Source organism: Marmota marmota, unplaced genomic scaffold, assembly GCF_001458135.2.
Source record: "Marmota marmota marmota unplaced genomic scaffold, marMar, whole genome shotgun sequence".
Lineage (NCBI taxonomy): Eukaryota > Metazoa > Chordata > Mammalia > Rodentia > Sciuridae > Marmota > Marmota marmota.
The window spans coordinates 17001334-17022278 of NW_026000249.1; positions in this window are offsets into that span (position 1 = coordinate 17001334).

The window sequence follows — 20945 nt, forward strand, 5'->3', positions numbered from 1 at the left end:
TTTGGCAGTGTTGTCTCCCTTTCTATTTCATGGAATAATTTGAGAATGATTGGCATTAGTTCTTCTTTTAAAGTTTGGTAGAACTCAGTTGAGAATCCATCTAGTCCTAGGCTTTTCTTAGTTGGAAAGTTTTAACTGCTGTTTCTATCTCACGGCTTGATATTGGTCTGTTAAGATTTTCTATATCCTCTTGGTTCAACTTGTTTAGGTCATATGTGCCTAGAAATTTGTCAATATGGTTGTGTTTTCTGGTTTTTTGGAGTATAAATTTTCAAAATAGTTTCTGATGATTCCAGAGAATCATCAGAAGTATCTGTGGCAATATCTCCTTTTTCATCTCTAATTTCTTTGAAGCAAGAATTCGAAGAAGACCTTAGAAAATTGAAAGACCTCCCAAGTTCTTAGATAGGCAGAATAAATATTGTCAAAATGCCCATACTACCAAAAGCATTATACAGATTCGGTACAATCCCCATCAAAATGTCCATGACATTCTTCACAGAACTAGAAAAAGAGTCCCAAAATGTATATGAAAAAAAAATAAAGACCCAGAACTGTAAAAATAATCCTGAGAAAGAAGAGTGAAGCAGGAGGCATCACAATACCAGACCCCAAATTATACTACAGAGCTATAGTAACCAAAACAGTGTGATATTGGCACCAAAATAGACATGAAGGCCAATGGAACAGCATAGAAGACATGGAGGCAAATACATATATATAGAGAGAGAGAATCATGTGATACTCAACAAAGTTTCCAAAAACATACATTGAAGAAAAGATACACTTTTAAACAAATGTTTTTGCTTATATGTAGAAGCTAGATTAAAATAGGGAAAAAATGTTGGGATCCCATGGAAATAGAAGGGGTATGAGGGAAGTGAGGGGGAGAAGGGAAAGACAAGAAAAGAGAGGAACAATGCATGGAAGAGTGGAAAAAAGAGTGGAAGAAAGAGGATCCTCTTTTCATTTAAAAAAAAAGGCTTTCAGGTCCTTGAGAAAAATATAGCTGAGTTGTAGACGGTGAATATACATCTCAAAAGCACAGAGGAAGTATTCACAATGGTAGCCCTTTTTTTTAGTAAATGTGCTAAGAAAGGGAAATCAGGGGCCCATCTTGCCTAGAACAAACAACAAGTTCTTTTGACAACCCTGAGCTTTTCCAGACAGGAATTTGGAAAAGGTTCTGGATTGTACTAGGGTCATGACCTTAGGCTGCTGGTAGGCTGGAATGTTTCTGCTGAGAACTTTTGCTGTTTTCAAACCTCAAAATTCTAATTTGCTTCTATTTGGTGAGGCTTACAGTCATCACTTCCATAAAAATGGGTCAGCTTTATGTTTCACTTTTTCCCCAGGGAGCCTTTTGATAAGAATACTCACTTTCAAACTTTTCTATATTCCTATGTGAATCTACTACCACATCATGTACAACCATAGGAATGGGATCCTACTTAGAATAAGTTATATTCCATGTATAGATAATACGTCAAAATACACTCTACTGTCATATATATCTAAAAAGAACAAATAAAAAAAGAATACTCACTTTCTTTCCATTTTTCCAAATTTTGGATTTTGTTAAACATTCCTAGAATATATTTCAATTTACCAAACAGTATTGTTTTTTGGAGCTCAGGTGGGTGAAATAAAGGGCTCCTCAACACTTACCCAGAATTCTATTTTTCCTTCTTTGGCTCTCACTCTTGGATTGCACCCTGATAATATTGAGAGTTTCCTGATCACTGTGCTCCTGGAAAACAATGATTAAGAAACCACCCAACCCTTTTGTGTTTCCAGAAGTGTTTCCCCAACAAAGGACAAAATTGCACTCTCATATTCTAGGATAAAACACACCATGCCTCAATAACTTGTTTTGTAAAACATCAAGTTTTCTCTAACTTTGTTGAGAAGTTTCCCTCTAATCAGTATTCTCAGTATTGCGACAAACTAAGCAAGTAATTTCCTTGGTGTATTTTATATTTTATACCTCTGACATTGTATTGTAGTACTCCTTGTGACTTTTTGTTTTCTTAAGTTTTTGTTTGTATGTTTGCTTTACTTCCTTGAATACTGGGAGAGATTATGTGATGAGGAATTCTTTTGTTGTTGTTGTTGTTATTGGGATTGAACACAGATGTGCTTGACCACTGAGCAACATCCCCAGCCATTTTTAATATTTTATTTAGAGACAGGGTCTCACAGAGTTGCTTAGGGCCACACTAATTTGCTGATGCTGGGTTTGAACTCATAATTCTCTTGCCACAGCCTCTCAAACCACTGGTATTACAGGCATGTGCCACCATGCCCAGCTATGATGAGATATCCTTATAAAAATTTAAGCTAGGAGTACAGTTGTAGCTTTAAAATGCTTTATGGTCTACTTTTGGAAAGCAACATTTAAAAATGAAATGCAAACTAGTTAGGGAAGACAAACTCTTCTCCTGGATCATCCATGTGCTACTAATTTTTACTTAAGCCTTTTAAATGATGAGTTACTCTGGTATTCAACTGTTAGAGTTAAAAATCAATGATTTAATGCTGTGAGTTGTGAAAGTGGAGGGGCTTGGGGAGAAAGCAATGAATATTAACAAAGAAAATGTCCCCATATATTAGGGAAAATATGTGATTCACATTTATCTCCTCATCTGCTTTCCTCCCAGCTTTTCTTGCTCTTAATACAGTGGGTCCCCAGTGCATTTCCACCTCAGAGACTTCACAGATTTTCTTCCCTGGGTTGGGATAACTACATAGCTTATTCCTCTTAATTTTGATGCTCAGATGTTACCACTTTAGAAAGATATTTCCTCCCACCTTATAAAAAATAGTGACATCTAACTACCATCAATTTTTTTTCTCAGCCACCCTTATAATCTAATGGATAATAGTCACTACATGAATGATTGTTGAATAAATAAATACATATTTTGCACATACCCTCTATATTTTCAACTCTAATAAGTATTCTGTGAGTCAAAGAAAGACGTTTTAGATGGTTAACAATTTAAATTGGACTAGTATTTCATTATCCCGTAAGTACAATTAAATCGCTGGTATTTGCTCTTGATTCATTAACACAATCAACCTTCTCCTTTTTTGAAGAGGTACTACATGGATTTATATGGCACTTTTAAAGTATTCTAAATTCTAGAATCTAACAATGATATCTAGTGACAGTCTATACTTAATGACAAATTTAAAGTTCACAACAAAAATCTAGTTTTAACCCTATACAAAATTTATAAACAGGAAATTAGTTTGAAGGAAACTATCCAGATAACCAAGAATGTGATAGTGAATTCTATTCAGTTGACTTTCTATATTCAATATTCAATATATTTATTTTTCCTTTTGAAATCATTGATATTTTAAAGATCTTTCTAAATCTGGAAAAAAAATGTAGAATAAACATTTTAGGGAGAAAGAAACATATGTGACATGTATTTTTTTTCCTATTTTTCAAGTGAAAGACATGACCACTTTAATCAAGCTTAATGCACTTCTAATTCCAGCATTCCTTGAAGTAGAATGCTTTTTATCTGTCCATTTGAAGTGTATTTTTCACTCAATAGTAAATTTTACATATTTTATGGATATTATAAATGCATCATTAAAAATGTCATACTAACATTACCAAGCTAAAATGATCAGGTAATTCCTTCTAGTTTCTATGTTGAAATCAATTCTTGAAATGTAAGAAGCAAGCAAAATTTTGAAATAACAAAATGACTGTGTCTGTTTTTAGACTTACTTTTCACTGTAAAAGCCATTGTAGGAATGAATGAGGACATTTTTAAGGCAATATATAGTTTCTCAGAGAAGATTTTATCTCTTAAAGGAGAAAGAATAAGGTGTAACTTTATTCATTTGTTTCAATTCTCACAAAAGTTGTGAGACCTCACCAGACAAGGACTTACAGAAAGAACATTAAATGGATAAAATATTTTGTATCCCAAAGTGATTGAGAATATAATATAGACTATGATTATTATTCCCTAATAGGACTTGTCATTCAGGAATGTCAATTCTATGCAAATATGAGTTAACTAAAACTTCAAACTACTTTTATAATATCCTCAAGAGTTTTTAGCCATTGTTTAAAGCTATGCAAACTAGTGGTCTTAAAGTAACAGTAAAATCCATAGTTACTTAATATACATAGGCCAAAAACTATTATTTTTAATAGCTTTATTGAGGTATAATACATATACTGTAAAATTCAACCATTTATGTATGTAATGCAATAATATTAGTAAATAATTATAGTAAATTAACAGTACTATGCAACTATCTCTATAATTTAGTAGAACATTTCCATCATTCCCCAAATTTATCTCATTCCCATTTACATTTAATACTGAGTCCCTCCTACAGCCAAAGGTAACCACTGATCTGCTCTCTGTACATATTTGCCCTTTAAAATATTTTTATAAATGAAATCAGATACAATTTATTCGCATCTACTTTTTCTTTCAATAAAATGTGATTGAGATTCATTCATGTTGTATATATATAAACTATTATTTGTTCCAGTTTAATGATGAATAGTATTGAATTTATGAGTATATACCATTTTGTTTTTCCATTCACCAGTCCATGGACATTGGGTAATTTCTATTTTTTTCTATTATGAGTAATGCTGGTATAAACATTTACTTATGTGTCTTTGTGTGGGCATGTTTTCATTTCTCATTCATAGAGTCTTAGGAGTACAATTGATGGAATGTATGAGGTTTATATACAACTATTTAAGACAAAACTAAACTTCTTTCTAAAAGTGGGAACCAGCAATGCACGAGAGTCCCTATATCCTTAAAAATGCTTAGGATTTTCTTCTTTTTCAATATTTATTCTAGTAGGTGTACAGTGATTTCTCATTGTGGATATAATTTTTCCTCCCTAATGACTAACAATAATAAGCACCTATTCATATCCCTGTTAGCAATTCATATTTTTTGATGAAATGTCTACATAGTTTTTGTCCATTATTTTAATTAGGGTTGTTCTTTTATTAATGAGTTGTGAAAGTAGATATCTGAATACAAGTCCTTTATTAAATATATGACCTGCAAATATTTTCTCACAACCTGGAACTTCTTTTCATTTTCTCAATGGTGTCTTTTTCAGCACCAAAGTTTTGAATTTTATGGAGTCCAGCTTATCAAATGTGTCTTTTACACATCATGCTTTTGGTGTGCTGAGAATGTTGCCAAATTAAAGACCATAGAAATTGGGCTGGGGATGTGGCTCAAGCAGTTATCCCGCTTGCCTGGCATGCGTGCGGCCTGGGTTCGATCCTCAGCACCACATACAAATAGAGATGTTGTGTCCGCCAAAAACTAAAAAAAAAAATTAAAAATATTAAAAAATTCTCTCTCTCTCTTAAAAAAAAAAAGACCACAGAAATTTTCTCCTGTGTTTTCATAAAAGTTCAGTAGTTTTGGCTACTAAAATGTCAATGATTTATTTTGAAATCAATTTTAAATGTGGTGTGATGTTGACAGTCTAAATTCACTTGTTTTCATGTGAATGTTTAATTATAACAGCACAATTTGTGGAAATGGTTACACTTTATCCAAATAGTCTTAATATCTTTGTCAAAAATGAATTGGCCAGTGGGGCTGGGTTTGTGGCTCAGTGGGAGAGTGCTCACATAGCAGGAACAAGGCCCTGGGTTCAATCCTCAGCACTACATAAAACTAAATAAATAAATAAAGGTATTGACAACTACAACTAAAAAAAATAAATAAATATTTTTTAAAATGAATTGGCCCCGCTGGAGTTATAGCTCAGTGGTAGAGCACTTGTCTCACAAGTGCGAGGCATTGGGTTTAATCCTAGCACCACATAAAAACAAATAAAGGCATTGAATCCATATAACTAAAAAAAGTTAAAAAATGAATTGGCATAAATATGTGAGTTGACTTCTGGACTTTTGGTTGTATTCCAGTGGTCTATACATAGTCTTATCCTTATACTAGCATTGGGCAGTCTTGATAATTTTAACTTTGTAGTATGATTGAAACAGGAAGTTTGAGTCCTATAACTTGAATATTTTCTTCATTTTGATGCTGTTGTGGTTGGAATTTTTTTCTTAATTTCAACTTTGGATCATTTGTGGCTAGTATATGGAAACACAATTGTTATTTTTTATTTTATCTTGTGCCCTGACACCTTGGTATTCTCATCATCATTTTTTTAAAGATTTCATTTGTTTGTCTTAGTAATATATAATAGTAGAATCTACTTTGACATGTTTATACAAACATGGAATATATGTTATTCTAATTAGTATCCTAGTCTTCTGTATGTACACAATGTTGAGATTTACTGGTGTATTTATATATGTGCATAGGAAAGTTATGTTAGATTCATTCTACTGTCTTTCCTATTCTACTGTATTTCATTCCCCTTTGTGTAATCCATTGAACTTCTATCCATACCCCATCTCCATTGTGGGTTAGCATCCACATATCAGAGAGAAACTTCAACCTTTGTGTTTTGGGGATTGGCTTATTTCATTTAGCATGATAGTCTCCAGATATATCCATTTACTGGCAAAAGTTATTATTTTTTATGACTGAGTGATAGTTCATTGTGCATATAAACCATATTTTCTTCATCCATTCATCTGTTATAGGCATCTAGGTTAGTTCTATAGCTTATTGGGAATTATGCTGCTATAAACATTGATGTGGCTGCCTTACTGTAGTATGCTGACTTTAAAACCTTTGAATACAGACCAAAGAATGGAATAACTGGATCAAATGGTACTTCCATTCCTAGTTTTTTTTGTTTTTTTTTTTTTTTGAGGAATCTCCATTCTGCTTTCCAGAGTGATTGCAACAGTTTGCAGTCCCACCAGCAATGTTTGAGTGTACCCTTATCCCTACATTCTTGCCAGCATTTTTTGTTACATGTATTCTTGATAATTGCCATTATGACTGGATTGAGGTAAATATCAGCATAGTTTTAATTTGCATTTCTCTAATTTCTAGAGATGTTGACATTTTTTGCATGTATTTGTTGACCATTTATATTTCTTCTTTTGAGAAGTGTCTGTTTAGTTCCTTTGCCAATTTATTTATTGAAGGGGTTTTTTGGCACTGTTTTTTGAGTCCTTTGTGTATCCTATAAATTATTGCCTTCTCTGAAGTGCATATGGCTAAAAATTCTCTTCCATTCTGTACACCCTCCTTTCATATTCTTGATTATTTCCTTTGCTGTGAAGAAGGATTTTAGATTAATAACATCCATGTATTGTTTTTTATTTTACTTCTTGCATTTTAGTAGTCTTGTTGAGGAAGTCAATTCCTAAGCCAACACATTGGAGTTTGGACCCTACATTTTCTTCTAGTAGGTGCAGGGTTTCTGGTCTAATTTCTAGGTCTTTGATTCACTTAGTGTTGAGTTTTGTTCAGGGTGAGAGATAGAGGTTGAATTTTATTCTACTACATATGGGTTTCCAGTTTTCCCAGCATGATTTGTTGAAGAGGCTATATTTTTTCCAATGTATATTTTTGGTGCCTTTGTCTAGTATGACATATTTGTATTTAGCTAGGTTTGACTCTGTGTCTTCTTTTCTATTCCATTGGTCTTCCTGCCTGTTTTGGTGCCAATACCATGTTGTTTTTGTTACTATAGATCTCTAGTACAGTTTAAGGACACCAATTGTGATGCCTCCTGCTTCAGTTTTCACACTAAGGATTGCTTTGGGTATTTGGGTATTTTCCAAATTAATTTTATGACTGCTTTTTCTATTTCTATGAAGAATGTCATTGGAATTTTGATAGGAATTACATTAAACCTGTATAGTGTTTTTGATAATGTAGCCACTTTGAAAAAAATAATTTTGCCTATCCAAGAACATGAAAGACCTTTCCATCTTATAAGGTCTTCTTCAATTTCTTTCTTTTGCGTTGTTATAGTTTGGATATGAGGTGTCCCCCAAAAGCTCACGTGTGAGACAATGCAAGAAGTGTTCAGAGGAGAAATGATTGGGTTGTGAGAGTTTTAACCAAATCAGTGAATTCATCCCCTTGTAGGGATTAACTGAGTGGTAACTGAAGTGGTAGGGTGTGGCTGGAGGAGGTGGAAAGTGAGGGTGTCGCTTTGGGGTACATATTTTGTATCTGGCAATTGGAGTATCTCTCTCTCTCTCTCTCTCTCTCTCTAATCATGTGAGCTGCTTCCTTCCATCCCACTCTTCTGCCACAATGTTCTGCCTCATCTTAGCCTTGAGGAATGGAGCCAGCCTTCTATGGACTAAGACCTCTGAAACCTGGAGCCCTCAAATAAACTTTGCCTGCTCTACAGTTAATATGAATGGGTCCTTTTGTCACAGAAGCAATAAAGTTGACTAAAATGAATGTACTATAGTTTCCATTGTAGAGATCTTTCACTTTTTTTTAGAGAGAGAGAGAGAGAATTTTTTTAAAAAATTTTAACATTTCTTTTTTTTTTAGTTTTCGGTGGATACAACATCTTTGTTTTGTATGTGGTGCTGAGGATCGAACCTGGGCCGCACACATGCCAGGCGAGCGCGCTACCGCTTGAGCCACATCCCCAGCCCCTTTTCACTTCTTTTGTAAAACTGATACTCAAGTATTTTTTGAAGAAATTGTGAATGATGTAGTTTTTTTTTTTTTTTTGTAATTTCTCTTTCAGCTGATTCATCATTGGTGTACAGGAATACAATTGATTTAGGGGTGATTATTTGTATCCTGCTACTTTGCTGAATCCATTTATGAGTTCTAGAAGTTTTCTGGTGGAATTTTTGGATCTTCTAAATATAGGATCATGTCTTCAGCAAATAGAGATAGTTCGAGCTCTTCTTTTCCAATTTGTATCCTTTTAATTTCTTTCCTTTGCCTAATTACTCTGGCTAGAGTTTCCAGGACTATGTTGAATAGAAGTGGTGAAAGAGGCATCCCTGTCTTGTTCCACGTTTTAGAGAGAATGCTTTCAGTTTTTCTCTGTTTAGAATGATGTTAGCATTGGGTTTGTTGTGTATAGCTTTTATAATGTTGAAGTATATTCCTACTATCCCTAATTTTTCTAATGTTTTAAACATAAGTGGATGCTGTATTTTGTCAAATGCTTTTTCTGCATCTATTAAGATAATCACGTGATTCTTGTTTTTAAGTCTATTTATGTGGCAAATTACATTTATTGATTTCTGTTTGTTGAATCAACCTTGCATCCCTGGGATGAAATCCTCATGAGCATGGTGCACCATCTTTTTAATGTGTGTTTTTAATGTGATTTTCCAGTATTTTATTAATAATTTTTGCATCTATATATATCAGGAATAGATACTGGAATTTTCACGATGTGTTTTTGTCTGGTTTTGGTGTCAGGATGATAGTAGCTTTAGAGAATGAGTTTGGAAGGATTCCCTCATTTTCTATTTGATGGAATAATTTGAGGAAGATTAGTGTTAGTGCTTCTTTAAAGGTCTGGTAAAACTTGGCTGAGAATCCATGCAGTCCTGGGCTTTTCTTTGGTGGTAAGCTTTGATGGCATCCTCAATTTCATGACTTGGAGTTGATCTGTTTAAATTTTTTATGTCCTCCTGGTTCAATTTGGTGAGGTCATATGTCTCTAGAAATTTGTCAATGTCTTCAAGATTTTGTAATTTATTGGAGTATAAATTTTCAAACTAGTTTCTGATGATCTCCTGGGTTTTGGTAGTGTCCATGGTGATATTTCCTTTTTCATCACGAATTTTTATAATTTGAGTTTTTTCCCTCTTCCTTTTGTTTAGCTAGGTTAAGGGTTTATAAGTTTTGTTTATTTTTTCAAAGAACTAACTTTTTTGCTTCATTGATTTGTTGAATTGTTTTTTTAATTTCAGATTTATTTAAAAATCTGGCATATATGTGTCATTGATTTTGACTCTGATTTTAATTATTTCTGTCTTCTATTGATTATAGCATTGACTTGTTATTCTTTTTCTAGGGCCTCAAGATGTAACTTTACATTATTTATTTGGTGTCTTTGTATTCTTTTAATGAATTAGCTCAATACTATGAACATTTCTCTTAGAAATGCCTTCATAGTGTCCCAGCAATTTTGATACGTTGTATCACTATTCTCATTTACCTCTAAGTATTTTTAGTTTTCACCCCTGATTTCTTGTGCTATCCATTCATCATTCAACAGTGTATTATGTAGTATCCAGGTGTTAGAGTAGCTTCTATTTTTTATCATGCCATTGATTTATAATTTCATTAGATTATGATCTGATAGATTACTAGGTATCATCTGTATTTTTTATTTGTTAAGAGTTTCTTTGGGGTCTAAGATGTGTTCTAATTTAGAAAATGATCCATGTGCTACTAAGAAAAATTGTGTTCAGTCATTGATAGATGAAACATTCCATAGATGTCTGTTAAGTCTATAACTACCTTAAGTTATTAAGTGTATATTTTAGTTCTATAGCTTCTCTATTTATTTTTTGTTTGGAAGATCTATTCAGTAATGTAAGAGGCAATACTACTTCCCCAGCAGTATTGAGGCTGGCACGAGGTTTTCTCAGTTTCCCTGAACCAAACTGATGAGTGAATTGGAAAAAGACAAACAAACACAAAATTAGAGAAAAGCAGGACCCAGTGGTTTAGCTGACCTCTCATGGAGGAGGACTGAAAATGAGCAGGCTCCACACGTTTATTATATATGTTTTCACATCAAAGGGATTCAATGTGAGAAAATTACTTTAAAACAGAACCAAGATAAAAAATTTGAACACCCAATTAAGTAATCAGCTTGCATCCACAATTCTCCACTACTGGGTGGCTGGCACCTGAATCTTGGTTCATGAACTGATAAACCCCTTGGCAACCATGGTATTTCCCTTTGAACAGGGTGTCATCATACAAATGGACAGTATTCTTGGCACTTTTGCACTGAGAGATTCCCAAGGAAGGTGTCAGCCTCTGTCTCTGGGAATTTCAAAGACCCATAACTTATTCATCACTCAAGACACAGTAGGGGCTAAGGTGTGGCTCAGTGGTAGAGCTCTTGCCTAGCAGGTATGAGGCACTGGTTTTATACTCAGCACCACATAAAAATAAATAAAATAAAGTTTTTAAAAAGTCACCAGTATTATTGTGTTGTGATCTATTTTATTCTTGATATTAAGAAGGTTTGTTTGATGTACATAGATGCTCCATTATTTTGGTCATAAATATGTATGATTATTATTTGTTGTTATATAATTCACTTAAGCAACATTAAATGACCTTCTTTGTCTCTTCTAATTGACTTGAAGTCAATTTTAAAGGACTTCAAGCACTGTAAGGATATAAATCCCTGCTTGCTTATGCGATCCATGTGTATGACATGTTTTTCCCATTCGTTCACCTTCAGTCTGTGGATATCTTTGCTTATGAGGTGAGTCTTGGAGACCATATATTGTTAGGTCTTGTTTTTAATCCAATCTGCCAGCCCATATCTTTTGATTGATACATATAGGCCATTCAATGTTATTATTGAGAGGTGATTTTTATTCCCTGTCATTTGGATTTGTTTCTAGTTTTTAATTTGAATCAGTTTTTTCTTTGATTAACTATTCTAGTGTAGTTTTACTCTTTTCTGGTTTTCAATTTTATTTTTCATTGATTCTTCATGAAATGTTTTATTGAGTATATTTTGTAGTGAAGGTTTTCTATTTGTGAATTCTTTTAACTTTTGTTTATCACAGAAGGTTTTATTTCATCTTCAAATCTAAAGTTTAATTTTGTCAGGTGTAGTATTATTGGTTGGCATCCATTGTCTTTTAGGTCTTGGTGTATATTTTTCCAAGATCTCCTAGCTTTTAGGGTCTGGGTTTAGAAATAAGCTAAAATCCAAATTGGTTTCCCCTTAAATGTGACCTGGCATTTTTCTCTGGCACTCTTTAAAATTCTATCCTTATTCTGTATGTTAGAAATTTTTATAATAATGTGTGTTGTTGTGGGTCTGTTATAATTTTGTATGTTTAGAGTCCTGTTTCCTCCTGTATATCATTTTCCATTTTATTCTTAAGATTGGGGAAACTTTCTGATAACATTTCATTGGGAAGATTGTACTTCATTTAGTTTGTATTTCAAAGCCTTCATCTATCCCAACAAATCTTATGTTGGGCCTTTTCCATGTTATCCCATATTTCTTGAAAGTTCTGTTCATAATCTCTTAGTATCTTTTCTCCATGATCAACTTTATTTAAAAGATTATATATTTTGTCTTCATTGCCTGAAATTGTATCTTCCAAGTGATCTATTGATGTTTCTTTTCATTGAATTTTTAATTTGGTTTATTGATTTCTTCATTTCAAGGATTCATATTTTTTTTTCATTTTCAGAATCTCTCTCTCTTTATTGAAGTGATGTTCCACTTCCTGTATTTTCTCTCTGATTTTACTCTTCATATTTTACTTTATGGATCATTTTGACTATGAACTTTTAAAATTTCTTCTCTATTTCCTGCACTGTGGAGTCAAAGGATTCTGTTATTGAGGTATTTTGGGTTTTTTGGGATGGTTTGCTTCCTTTATTTTCATATTGTTTGCATGTCTACCCATTTATCAATATGAATCTGAGTCAGCAGAGCTTCTACCCTATGAACTTATAGTGTCCCTGAAGGTTTCTAGTACCTCACAGCTTAGGGGGATACAAATAATAACAACATCCAATGCAAACAATATACAGCATTAAGCTATATACTTAGTTTCTATTATGCATCTACACTACTAATGGGTTCAACAAACAAATAATATGATAAACAATTGCCAATAGTAAAATAGTAAGTTTTCAAAAAGGGTTTGCTATTTCAAAAGGTAAACAGAGTGAATTCAGAAGAAATGTAGGATGTGATGGATATGAAGGAGGAGAAGAGAATGTAGAAATAAAAATATTAAAGGAAGAGTGAAAGAGAGAATAGAATTTGGCAGTCAGCAAAAGAAAAGAGAGAAAAAGAATCAAGAGAAATAGTAACATGAAAAACAATACAACACCAAAAACCAAAATACGCTAATCAAAAATCCTAGCCCTCAAAAGACAGGGTCATGGAAAATAGCTATTTTCAAAAGTTAGAAATGAGGAAAGAGAGACAAATATGTATATGTACAAATGTCCAAAAGCTGTTCAGTACACAACTGATGAAATAGGAGAGAGAGAAAGAAGAGAGAGAAGCCTGAGGTTGTGGCTCAGTGATAGAGTGCTTGCCTAGCACATATGAGGCACCAGGTTTGATCCTGAGTACCACATTAAAATAAATAAATAAAAGTAAACAAATGTTAAAAAAGAGAGGGGAGGAAAAAAAAATCTTCTAAAATAAAATTATAAAAAATTCTTGATGAAAAATTAAGGAATTATTTTCATTACATTAGTCAAAAATTGTCAATGAGAGTATATGTTTATTGTCTGTTCTCAAATGTGTTTCCATTTTTTCTTGAGATATGCACTGGGCACAAGAGTTGTAGCCATAGGCTGTCAAGGCCTTCCTTTTTTGTGTTCTTTGTGCATTTCCAGTTGAAGTTCAAAAATTCTTGGCTTCTTTCTTGGCACTATGAGGTGGGGCAGGTTGGAGAGTGTTTTCTCCTCCAGTTTCAGGTTGGGGTTGCTGTAGAGTTCTGTGAGAGGAGTTCCTGTAAGTGGAGCTCCTGAGGGTGAGGTTTAGGTCAACTTAGTTAACCCCTCTTTTCACCCACCTTAGTGTTAGCGAGAAACTGTTTATCTGCTTTTCTGGTCTCATGCCCAGGTATTTCATTGAATGGCAATTGATCTGAAGATTTTGAATCAGCACACCTCCAGATCCTGGTAGCTGCTGATCCACACTGGGAATCTGTATCCCAGGGTTCTTCTCTGGGTTCCCTAATCATGTGGCAGAGGTGTCAATACTTCACTCCCTCTGCCACCATCAGATCTTATCCTTCCCAGCCTCTGGGCTCAGTCCCAGAGCACATGGTCACTCCCACGCACCAGATTGAACTTCTGGCCTGCCCAGCTGGTCCTGCAGGCCATCAGATTCAGAGGGTGAGAGGGACCCAGGACCTCCTGGGTCTCAATGACACATATCCCCCTGGGTAAAACACTCTTGACATGTATATTTCTCCTATGCCTGGTCTGGTTTTCAGGCCCAGCTCAGATTATATAGATATGGGCACCTGGGATTTATCCCACAACTGTGATTTTGAAGCATGATGAGAATATGGCTTCTGCCTTGGCTCTCAGCAGACAACTGGGAGATGCAGGGCATCTTTCCCACATAAGAATATAGTGTAGCTCACCTTCTTGATCAGTTCTACAGTTTCCTTTATCTCTGATTTCTCTATACCAAGACATGCTATGGTGCCCCCTGAAATGCAGGCTTTCTTAGTTCCCTTCCCCAATTTTCCCATGGTGCATTATCTCCAGTGGCCACTGGCTGCCAGCAGTAGATTTTTTTCTTTTATTTTATTATGTCTAAACTTATGAATTTCTTCACTTTTCTGAGAGTCCAGAATTAAATGTTAGTAAAACCCCTATTTTCACCCACCCTATTGAGAAACTATTTATCTGCTTTTCTGGTCTCATGCAATGGAGTAGCTTGGAAAGCAACCTCCTCTATTCCACCATCTTAATGTAGATGTCTCATCCTCATTCCAGAAGTTTTTGTTGATTTCTTTTTTTTTCCTAGAAAACAAATATAACTTTAATTCTTCCTTTTTAACCTGGTAACTTTACTTTTTTTATATTGCAATAGCTAGAATTTCTTCTCTCTACTTAATCTAGAGTAATGCTAGTCTTTTTTTCCCCTCACATCTTCATACATGTATTTTGTATAACAATGAGAGTCTCCTTCCACCATCCATGCAATTCCCCTTCTCCCTCCCTTTCCCTCTCACCCCTCTTCCCTATGTAGAGGTAATCTTCTTCCCATGCTCTTCCTCCCTACCCCATTTTGAGTCACTCCCCTTATATCAGAGAAAACATTAGGCATTTTTTTTTGGGGGGGGGATTGGCTAACTTCACTTAGCAAAATCTGCTCTAATGCCACCTATTTCCCTGCAAATGCCATGATCTTATTATTTTTTAGTGCTGAGTAATATTCCGTCGTGTATATATGCCACATTTTTTTATCCATTCATCCATTGAAGGACATCTACGTTGGCTCCACATTCTAGCTATTCTTAATTGTGCTGCTATAAACATTGATATGGCTGTGGCTCTGTACTATGCTGTTTTTAGGTCCTTTGGGTATAGTCTGAGAAGAGGAATAGCTGGGTCAAATACTGGTTCCATTCCCAGCTTTCAAAGGAATCTCCATACTGCTTTCCAAATTGGCTGCACTAATTTGCAGTCCCACCAGCAGTGTATGAGTGTACCTTTTTCCCTGCATCCTCGCCAGCACTTGTTGTTGTTTGACTTCATAATGGCTGCCATTATTACTGGAGTGAGATTGTATCTTAGAGTAGTTTTTTTTTTATTAGTTGTTCATTTCTCTGCTTGCTAGAGATGATGAGTATTTTTTTCATATATTCGTATATCTACTTGATGAAAAAAATACATACATATGTGTATATACATACATATACAGAATATCAGGTAGCTTTGAGAGTTTGATTCAGCATTGATAGCACTGATGAGGAGTATAATGATTTACTGCTGTGAGAATTCCAAAAGTCCTATCAAGTTTGTTTTGTAATGATATCCATCTGAAATTCATTGTTTTGGTTTAATTAGATGCACCTTCTTAATAAAGGTTAATTTAGGAAAGTCTAAGAAACAAATATTTTTCAACCAAATTGTGGAGATTCTCTACTGTACCAAGTACCTGTTCAGGGAATACAAAAAAAAAGTTATAGATGCTGCCAACAGTCACAATCTAATGAAATTTTGTGAGTTCCTCATAATTGATATTGAGGTCACACTGCAGTAGGAAACTTTTCAAGAATGTTTTAAAGTATAAAAAATCATTCATGTTTGGAAATCTTTTGGGTTTCATGAACATTGTGTCACATTGTTTTTTGAACAGAGTTATTCAAGGGCTTTCAGACTTTGAGTTGGTGTAAGATTTTAGTGTATTTTGTTACATGAATTGCAAAGGAATACTTGATTCTTACTTTTCTCTACCAATCTATCGTGGTAAAAGGCATTTGAAGGTGAATGACTTGCACTGTGAATAAATTCAATTGTTTAGCAGACAGTTCTTTAATTACAAATCTTTAAGTGTTTAGGAGGATTGCATTTTACTTGAGTTCCTTTCACACAATGACAGATTGCGAAAATACAACTTTTGTATTCTATAATTAGGAGAAGATATTGCTAAAGAGGCCAAATGGCAAATTATTTCTTTTAAAATGTTCAAAATGATACATGTTTACATATTGTCTTTCCCATAACATTTAATGTCATATTTATACAGGAAAGATGGCAAAGTGTCTGGTTATTAAAAATATATATATTCTTTCTGCTATACAGAACACTTTAACAAAGTAATGTCGGATATGTTTCAAGTCAGTAACTCTAATGGCATTCTTCAATTTCTCATATTACCAAGCCCTCAGAACAAAAGTGCCACTATCAATAGGGTGCATATTTTCTCTCTAACTCATTTTGATTTCCATTGAAACCTTTTCTTCATACTTACATGGACTCTCTAAAAAGCCTTCAAGCTTTTTAAATATTGGATGTGAAGACCAAAGCCAGAAGCTATTTACTTGGGGAATGAATTATCCTAATCTCTTGAAGCCATTTCCACACTATAAAAATGTAGGGAAGAAATGAAGAATAACAATGGGAGGGACAAATGAGCAGTGACAAAACTGAAGCCTGGTTTGAAGGAGATAGTTTTAGATGTCCAAATGAGGATTTAGTGGTAAAATCCAGGAGCATTCAAAGCTCGTTATCTGGTGTGCCATTGTTAAATGGAATTGACTGGCCTTGTTAAACTGTCTTCAGAATTTATACTATCAAAGTATTCATAATTCAAACCTATATTGAGGACATATATTTCTAATTGATGAATCAAATTCATTCCTCAAATTCCTCATTATACACTAGTATACTCAGCAAGTTGGTTGTTCTCAAACTTTTGATTATATTGAGTCCCCTGGTGGGCTTCTTATGCTACAGGTGGTCGATCTTATACTCCAAAGCTTCTGATTTAGTAGGACTATGGTGGGATCCAATAATTGTTATCTAACAAATTCCCATTTATATTAGTCTGCTCAGCATGCCATATCAAATTACCACAGACTGGGTGGCTTAAACATCACAAATTTATTTCTCAAGATTGTAGAGGCTGGGAAGTCCAAGATCAAAGTACCTGCAAGGTAGGTTTCATTCTGAGGTTTGTTGGTTATAGGTGTTTGCCATCTTCTTCTGTACTCACATGACCTCTTCTTTGTGCATGCAGAAAGAGGGATATTGCTGGTGTTTGTCATTTGTATTACAAGGATCCCAAGTCTATTAGATCATGGCCCCATATTTATTACCTCATTCATCCTTAATTACCTCTGTAAAGGCCCTATCTACAAATATAGTCACATTGGAGATTGGGGCTTCGATATATGGATTTGGCAGAACAAAATGTGGTTTGTAACACCAAGTGAAGCTTCTGCCCTATTTACAGAAACCACACTTTGAGAACTAATATGTAAGGTAATATGATCAAATATACAATTGCATTAGCAAAGGATACTGCCTTTAATAAGCTTCTGCTGTTTTCAAGAGACAGATATAAAATATATAAATCATGTAGAGAGCAAAATAATATCATATAAGATACATGATTAAGTTTATGCATGTATCAGAATATAAAGTGTATACTGTATATGTGAGTGGAAAATCAGGACTGTTTGGCTTTTAAGGATACATCACAAAGTCAGTAAAATATTTGCACTGCCAGCCTTGGTAAGATTTTGAAGTTAATGTGAAAAAATATGTATAAGGAATAACCAAAACAATGATAGATAGTTGAAATAAGTGCAGTATATCTTGGTGGAATAACATAAGGCATTTTTGCCTGAAGAAAATCTTGCATTAAATGCAGGAGATAACATTTGTAAATTGGACCGTGGAAAGTAAGAATTATAGGATGTGTAAGTTCACAAGAAAAAGAAGACATGATGAAAGTAGAAAAAATAATGAACACTGAACAAGAATGAGATGTAGATGGCTGAGAGGATTATCTAAATCTTACACAATCTCCTCTTATTCTTTCTCTGCTGTTTCAGGGTTTTTTAAAAGTACAAAATATTGGTGACCGTTGACATAAATTATTTCTTTGAAATGCAATGCATGAAAATCTGCAACTCTTGGCTTGCAAAAAGGCTTATAATCATCCTCCATATTACGAATTATATAGTGCCAAGTAGCAAAGCTCAAACTAATTATGAACAGAAATTTGTCTCTTTCCACTATGTATGCTATACATTTATTCAACATCATCAAGAAATTACTTGTCTAGAATTTGGCACACACTTTGGAAATGACATAATTTAATTTGTGTAACACAGCTAAACTGCAAGAATTTCTAGTATATATAAATTCACTCATTGATGCATTATTTTCCCTTTGTTGTCCGTTCTTAGTAAAAGAATAGATATTATATCCCTATGGCTTTATTCTTAATGAAATGAATATTTATGATTCTATGATTTTATTTATGATTTTATAGTCATGTCATATATATTTGGAATCAATGTTTTTTAGGTAAGCCTAGAGAGAAAATAAATAATTAAATGTAATACTAATATAAATCAATGATTACATCATCAAACTTTATTTTGCAGGATTTGTTCATTTAGATTAATTTTAAAAAGATGTTTTAGTTATTCCACTTTATAATTACAGAATAAAAACCTATACCCCAAATTAAACCTAAATCTTTCATAGAAGGAAGAAGAGGACAATTTCATTGGTATTCTGTATGTTCATGAAAAAGGTCACTTTAGTTGAGAACATAAGATACCGGAATAAAGCCTGTGCTGCTTAGAATTCATATAGTAATATATTTCTGAGGACAGTTACCTACCACAAACAGAAATATTTTGTAAAGTTGCTGTCATAAACACAATAGTCATGAAGGAAATCACAATAGAATAAAACATATAAATGTATGTTTATTCACTGTGAGAATATAACTGATAAAAGTACTCCCAATAAAAGGCATAGAGACAAACATATTTGCCACTTTGATTCAACATGAGAAGGCACCTCATTTTTGTTGTTGTTGTCAATACATATTAATTGTATATATTTCTTGATATTCTATTAGTTGTAGAAAACAAATTAGAATGCTTATCGTCCTTCTTTCTTTGCTTCCTTCCTTTTTTTGTACTGTGAAACTGTTAGATACCATGAGTTAGATCCTCTTAAATACTGGGGACAACTCACCCATGAAATCTATTTAGATGCTTTTCTATGTCAGTAATTGTTTGAAATCTAACTGAATTTCTTCAAAAGTTTTTAATTTTTTTCTGAATTCTGGACTTTTCTTCAGTTTTGTTAATTCATGTTTTTCTAGAAAAATTTCATTGCTGGTGAGAGGTATTCACATTGATTATGATTCAATTGCTTTTTATGTTTTTGTGTAGTATTTATATTTTTCTGCATAAGTGGTACTATGGTTAGAATATATGTGTTCCTCCAAATTCATATGTTGGAAATTCTACCCCAAGGTAATTATATCAATTGGTGGGTATTTGGGGAGGTAATTAGGCCATGAGGGCTATACCCTCATGAATGGAATTAGAGTCCTTATAAAAGGGCTTGAGGGAAAAAGTTCACCTGTTTTGCCCTGCCACCTTACATGAGAGGACACAGTAATAAGGCACAATCTTAGAAACAGAGAGCTGGCCTTTACTAGACATTGAATCAGCAGGCATCTTGATCTCAGACTTCCCAGCATCTCAGAACTGTGAGAAATAAATTTCTGCTGTTTATGAATTACCCAGACTAATATATTTTGCTTAGGGAAGAGGAAACATTTGCTTATGTATTTTTCTTACTCATAATTTCATCATGTACTTTATATTTAGTTCTTTACTCTAGATTAACATTAAAATAGTCTTGTGTAATTTATTGCTCTTTTAAAATTCTAAGTTTTTCTGTTCAACATAGTTCTCGAAACACTGGCCAGAGCAATTAGACGAAAGAAATTAAAGGCATGAAAATAGGAAAAGAAGAACTTAAATTATCACTATTTGCAGATGACATGATTCTATACCTAGCAGACCCAAAAGGGTCTACAAAGAAACTATTAGAGCTAATAAATGAATTCAGCAAAGTGGCAGGATATAAAATCAACACGCATAAATCAAAGGCATTCCTGTATATCAGCAACAAATCCTCTGAAATGGAAACGAGGACAACCACTCCATTCACAATATCTTCAAAAAAAATAAAATACTTGGGAATCAACCTAACAAAAGAGGTGAAATACTTATACAATGAAAACTACAGAACCCTAAAGAGAGAAATAGAAGAAGATCTTAGAAGATGGAAAAATACACCCTGTTCATGGATAGGCAGAACTAACATCATCAAAATGGTGATATTACCAAAAGTTCTCTATAGGTTTAATGCAATGCCAATCAAAATCCCAACGGCATTTCTTGTAGAAATAGAGAAAGCAATCATGAAATTCATATGGAAAAATAAAAGACCCAGAATAGCAAAAACAATGCTAAGCAGGAAGTGTGAATCAGGCGGTATAGCGATACCAGACTTCAAACTATAATACAGAGCAATAGTAACAAAAACAGCATGGTACTGGTACCAAAACAGGCGGGTGGACCAATGGTACAGAATAGAGGACACAGAAACCAATCCACAAAACTACAACTATCTTATATTTGATAAAGGGGCTAAAAGCATGCAATGGAGGAAGGATAGCATCTTCAACAAATGGTGCTGGGAAAACTGGAAATCCATATGCAACAAAATGAAACTGAATCCCTTTCTCTCGCCATGCACAAAAGT